Genomic DNA, 6,484 nt, shown 5'->3' with positions numbered 1-6,484 from the left:
TCAATTTTTTTTTTTTAGGATATAAAACAATTCCTATAAATAGATAACAGATGTAGGTACATAAATTGTATTGTACCAACAGGAAGATTTAGGTAAGAGTATATCTCCTCCCCGTGAAGAGAGAAGAAAATAGAAAGGAGAGAGATACAAGAGAGAAGTATGAATGAGGTAAGAATCTCCCTGAGTGTCCCAGAGAGGTGATCTCGTACCGACTTTATATACATAGGGCAAAGAAAGGGGGAAACACCTAGTTAATATTGGGGGAAGTCACCTTTCCCATTTTTTTTGAGTCAGCGTCTCCCCACTGGCGGAGGTCACGACACAGGAAAACAGGAGGCTGGGTAGTGATAGGGGTGTGTGGGCATACGGGGGACTAAAGAGGAGGGTGGGAGACACTGTGCAGCTTCTGCCAGTGGGTGAGGGTCCAGCGTGGCAGCACAGGAGTACAGGACGGTGGCCCTGAATCAGTGTCTCCTCCTACTGGGTGGGAGTTAGGGTGCATGAGAGCAGGAGGCTGGGTGGCAAAGCATGATAGGGGAATGTGGGCAACACAGGGTGAGGGGTCCCCACTGGCGGAAGTTACAGGACAGGAGGCAGGGCAGTGATAGGGTTGTGTGGGCATGAGGGGTAGTAAATGTTTTTGGCTGTTGCAGAGTAGGGATGGTTGGCATTGATGGCGATTTTGCACCCTGCCATCTATATTAGTAAAATATTACTTGGATAACCATCGATTGTTGTAGCTATCGATGGTCATCCATTACATCTGACTGAATAGGCCGTGGATCAATCAGAACTCGATGGCGGGACTTCCGGGTGTGGGGGGCAGAGCTATGCTCCGTGTCCCGGCACCTTATAAAAATTTGAAACTTGATTGCGGGTGGGGGGCGCGGTGGTCCGGGAATTGCGCGGGGGGGGGGGGGTAGGGGAGGTCTGCAAATCACGGGAGGGGGGGCATGGGGTGGGGGGTGGTCGTGAATCACGGGAAGGGGGGTCCGCAAATTGCGGGAGGGGGGTTGTGGGAGTCCGTGAATCGCAGGAGGGGGGGTCGCGGGGGTCTGTGAAACACGGGAGGGGCGCGTTAGCCGTGAAACGCAGGAGGGGGGGCGTGAATCAAGGGAGGGGGGGCGCGGGGGGTGAATTGTGGGAAGGGGGATCACGGGGCTCCTCGCATTGCGGGAGGGGGTGGTGGGGGTCCGTGAATCGCAGGAGGGGGGTTCCGCAAATCGCAGGAGGGGGGTGGGCGCGGGGAGTGTCGTGAATCGGGGGGGGGCGCGGGGGTCTGTGAATCGAGGGAGGGAGAACGAATCGCTGGAGGGGGGATCGCGAGGGAACGCAAATCACGGGAGGGGGGCCTGAATCGCGGGATGGGGGGGTCCGCGAATTGTGGTGGGGTGGATGCCGTGAATCAGCATCCACCCCCAGCAAACGTCCAGCAGACATTTTTGTATAAATGCCGCGGTGCCAGGAACAAACAATTCAATAATACCTCCAATTGTTAATTAAAGACTCATACCAACAGGCTCCATTTGTAGACAAGCTTTCGGGTTTTATTACCCTTCGTCAGGTAGATATATATACTGTACATTAAACAGTAATGGGGCAGTACAGATGGTGTTAGCATTACTGCCTCACAGCACTGTGGACAAGGGTTGTATTCCTACCATGGCCCTAACTGTGCAGAGTTTGTATATTCTCCCCGTGCTTGTGTGGGTTTCCTGTGGGTACTCCGGGTTCCTCCCAGAATCCAAAAATATACTGGTAGGCTAATTGGCTCCCAACAAATTTAACCCTAGAATATCTGTGTGTGTGTAAGCTCCACTGAGGCAGGGAATGATGTGAATGTTCAAATATTCTCAGTACAGCACTGTGGAATATGTGTGTGCTATATAAGAAACTGTTAATAATATTATCTGTACAGCGCTGCAGAATATGTGTGTGCTATATAAGAAACTGTTAATAAATAATAAATTACCAACTTTGTGTCACCTCTTGCTTTATAAGGAAGATCTGCTTCCTTAAATTTCCATAGGAAATCTCTATACCACAAAACCACTAAACGTGTATCTAATAGTGACAAAATAATTTCTGTGGTTTTCTGTCTGTATATCTGATCACTTCAGTGGTGCAAGTAGAATTTTTTTCTTGGTGGTACTGATAGCCTCCACCAAACATGGGCATGGTCATGTGTCATCAGGGGGCGTGGTCACACAAAGCTAGAGGAGTGACTAAATGACAATAGAGGTGTGGACACAGGAGACAGGGAATGAGAAACATGGAATGACTGGGGGTGGGTTGGCTCTTGCTTGGGGGAGAGCCAGGCAGCTTGTGCTTACAATAGTGGAGCCTGCTCTTCATGCTGTCGGCGCTGCTGATGCCTGTCAGTGTGACAGGCTAAATCAGCAGTAGCCGGTAGCTGCATACAGCACCAATCATAACGCTGGGTGGGCGGGCTGCGGATGCATTATATTTAGACTTAAAATTAAAATAGAAATGACAGTGGATCAGGGGTAAGTGGTACTGCGTACCTGCAACATATTTCTTACAGGTACTCCGTACCACTCCGTACCCCCTTACTTGCAACACTGGATCACTTATCAGTAGGGCCACTGCAAACTTTCCTAGCACCAAGCAAACTGTCAGACCAACTCCCCCCCCCCCAGACACACACACACACACCCCAGCCAAAATACCCAGCTCCTCAGTAGAACATGCTAGGATCCTCTGTCCTCCAAGCCCTGTGCCTGGCACTGAAGATGCACTACTTTCCTCCGCTGCACTCTCCACTCCAGCAGTCCTGGGCTGCGGCCTGCCTCTAGACACAGAGACAGCATTGGGGGTTCATAGAGGTTGGCAGGTGTGAGGGTGGGCAGGGAGTGACAACTGCCGGTGTCTGTGCCAGAGACGGGTGGCACTGGCTGGCTGCAGCTGGTGTCAGTTTCTGGGACGGTCAGTACTGGCTCGCGGGTGGAGGGGAAGGGAAGCAGCAGCCGCCGTAAATCTAAGATTACTGTCCCAGCTTACTTGTAACTGACGTTAGTGTCCTGGCTGGTCTGGTCACACGGTGTGCGGCTGTTTCTTCCCTGTCTTTCAAAGAGCTTAACTCAATACATTAACCGCGTGCGGTGCCGCCCTCCTGTGGCCAGCACCCATAGGCAATTGCCTAAAGCTGCCTAGTGGTGGCGCCGGCACTGCTTCTCTGCCTTTTGGATAAGATCAAGTGTAGTATCTGTTCTTATCAGTGGGTCTGGACTGGCTCCTGGCAGGAATGGGAAAGACCGGACTAAAGGCCCCCATGCATTAGTCCGACTTGTCCTAAGGACAAGTCGGACCTGATTTCCCCCTGCAGCTCCCCGGGAGGGACACACACGATTTGGCACTTGATGTGCCAAGTTTTGCAAATGATATATCGCATGCGATGTATTATTTGCAACTCCCGGGGAGCTGCAAGGTGGAGGGAGCACGGGGGCGGGGGACATCGAGGTGGTGGGAGGGGAACGCTGCGAGATGGCTGGGGGGGATGCTGCTAGTAGTGCAGAGGCAGCGGACACTGCGGGGGACACAGAGGCGGCAGTAACATAGAGCCGGGCAGGGGGACCCAGGAGCTGTCAGTACTGAAAAAAAAGCCCAGACAATAAATGGCACCCTGTGATTGGCTGAGCGGTCTCTCAGCCAATTGCTGACTGGCTGAGAGAGTGCTCAGCCAATCACAGGCTGCCCAGTCATTGTATGGGCTTTCTTTTTCCAGCGCTGACAGCTCCCGGCTCCCTCTGCCCGGCTCTATGTTACTGCCGCCTCTGTGTCCCCCGCAGCGTCCTCTGCATTACTAGCAGTGTCCCCCACCCCCCTGCACCCTCCACCTTCCAGGAGCATTGACAGTTCCCTGCTCCGGCTCCTCTTGCCCGACTCCTTCGCCGGTGTCCCCCACCCCCTTCCCGTCTCCCTCGCTGGCGTCCGCTGCCTCTGTGTCTCCTGCCTGGCTGCACATAAGATTTATGTGCAGCCGGACCGATCTCCCGATTCAGACCTGATGTGCACGGGACCACGCATCGGGTCGGACCGGGTATCTAAACCTGCGGTTTGGCCCGATTTCACTGCCCGATCCGTCTGAATCGGGTGAAATCAGGACCAAATCGCATAGTGTATGGGGGCCTTAAGTATCTAGCACATGCTGGGTTTGACAATTTTCCCCAGCTATGATGCAGAGAAGGGTTCAGTTGAGTACCTCGCCCTGCCGGGGTTTCACGCCAACCCATGTGTCTCTTTCCCGGGGGTTTGTAGCCCCTGGAAGGGAGTTATCGAAAAAAGCCTGGTCTAGTATACAATCCCAGGAGGACAGGGTCTCTATGGTCGCCATGGGAGAAAAACATTGAAAGCCAGGTGGAGTATCCAATTACCATGCCACGGGCCGGAAAGGGCCAGCTGGTGGGGCAGAGAAAAAGTTGGATGGACACTGATCGGCCGGCTGCCTGGAGCCCAAGGTATAGCGTGCCCAGGGGAAACCCAGGGGTGCCCAAAACTGCACTGGTGATCCCAAAAATCAATATGCACAAGTATGGCACTATCACTGCGCACTTCTCTTTAGGTAAGCGCTGCACGTCCTTGCCCTGTGCCTTTTGGCTGGGGCAGGACAATTTTTCACACCCCCACCCCAACCTTTTTATCTGGGGGTCTCTTTTCTTATTTATTACTTCTCTCTCTCACGTTTTGTCACTTTTTGACATTTTCAGTTTTTCGTTTGGTCACTTTTTTGGGGCTGTAGGTACGACTCTTATGGGCTACCCGCTCCCATGTAACAAAGGTCCCTCCTTATGGGAGAGCTGCGGTCCCTGAGGGCAACCCCGAGCTGCAAAGTGGAGGGAAGCCTACCAAGGTTCTCTCCAAGGTTCACGGAGTAGGACCCACCCACTCTAGCCCTTTTGGGGGTTGAGGAAGAGGGTCTCTCCAAGTTTCAGCGAGGAGGACCTACCGGTCCTTATTTTCCCCTCTTGGGCCTTTTGGCTGAGAGGGTTTAGGGGAGTAACGGGCCTTTCTCCTTTGGGAAAGAGTTCATATATATATGTATACTCCCTATGCATGATTTACTGTAGGTCACTAGCAGGGACGTGCAGTCAGGGGAGGCAGTGCTTCCCCTGTCAATTTGTTTTTAACCCCTTCCCGACATTGGACGTACATTTACGTCATGGTCGGGAAGTACTTCCCGACACATGGCATAAATGTACGTCATGGGTTAAAACTGTCACCGCGTCTATAGACGCGATGACAGTTTGGAGATGTCTGCTGTCCCTGACAGCAGACATCCCCCCTCGCCGCCCGGGGGGGGCAGGGATGCCCCCGCCGGTCGGCGATCGCTGTGATTGGCTGTTCAAATGTGAACAGCCAATCACAGCTATTTCTGTGTTACCGGCGGCTATGCCGCTCGGTAACATAGAAAACGGTGGTGATCGGTACAGCACCGATCACCACCGATCCGCGGACACCCCCTCCCTCCCACCCGGCAGCACCCGGCAGCACTATGTGCTTACCCGGCACCCGGCAGCCGCTCTCCTCCCTCTGGTATGCGCCGCAGCGCTGCCTCCCCCCTCCCTCCCTCCCCCCGCCAGCAGCAGCAGCACTAGGGACTGTAAAAATGTAAAAAAATTAAATGAAATGATTATATATATATATATATATATATATATATATATGTGTGTGTGTATGTGTGTATATACACACACACATATATATATATATATATATATATATATATATATATATATATGTGTGTGTATATACACACACACACATATATATATATATATATGTGTGTATATACACATATATATACACACATATATATATATATATATATATATATATATGTGTGTATATACATATATATATATATATATATATATATACAGATAGATATTCCCGACCGAAGACGTATATATACGTCATGGTCGGGAGGTACTTCCCGACCGAAGACGTATATATACGTCATGGTTTTAAACTGTCACCGCGTCCATAGACGCGGTGACAGTTTGGAGATGTCTGCTGTCCCTGAGCCCCGGTCGGCGATCGCTGCGATTGGCTGTTCAAATGTGAACAGCCAATTGCAGCGTTTTCTGTGTTACCGGCGGCTAAGCCGCTCGGTAACACAGTGATCGGTGGTGATCGGTGCTGTTAAGTACAGCACCGATCACCACCGATCGCCAGCCCCCCCATCCCACCCGGCAGCCCCCCCTCCCTCCCACCCACCGGCTGCCGCAGCGCCAGCACCCCTCCCAACCCCCCACCAGCCGCAGCGCCAGCCCCCCTCCCAAAGCTGTGGACCAAAATGGGGTCACTTGTGGGGGGGTTCCACTGTATTGGTGCTTCGGGGGTCTTGCTAATGCGACATAGCACCCACCATTCATTCCACCACCAAAAATCACTCCTTCCCTTCTGAGTCCTGCCATGCACCCAACTGGTATTTTTTGGTCACATGTGAGGCATTGCCGTACTC

The 6,484-nt window shown here is 52.3% G+C and overlaps 1 pseudogene; it reads left to right on the top strand.

Annotated features, from left to right (window-relative positions):
• Nucleotides 1-3,187: 3,187 nt before the first annotated feature.
• Nucleotides 3,188-3,334, top strand: LOC146044484 (U2 spliceosomal RNA; annotated as a pseudogene).
• Nucleotides 3,335-6,484: the final 3,150 nt, after the last annotated feature.

This window comes from Crinia signifera, chromosome 19 (genome assembly GCF_055691185.1).
Source record: "Crinia signifera chromosome 19, ASM5569118v1, whole genome shotgun sequence".
Lineage (NCBI taxonomy): Eukaryota > Metazoa > Chordata > Amphibia > Anura > Myobatrachidae > Crinia > Crinia signifera.
This window is presented reverse-complemented; position numbering and strand designations above follow the sequence as displayed.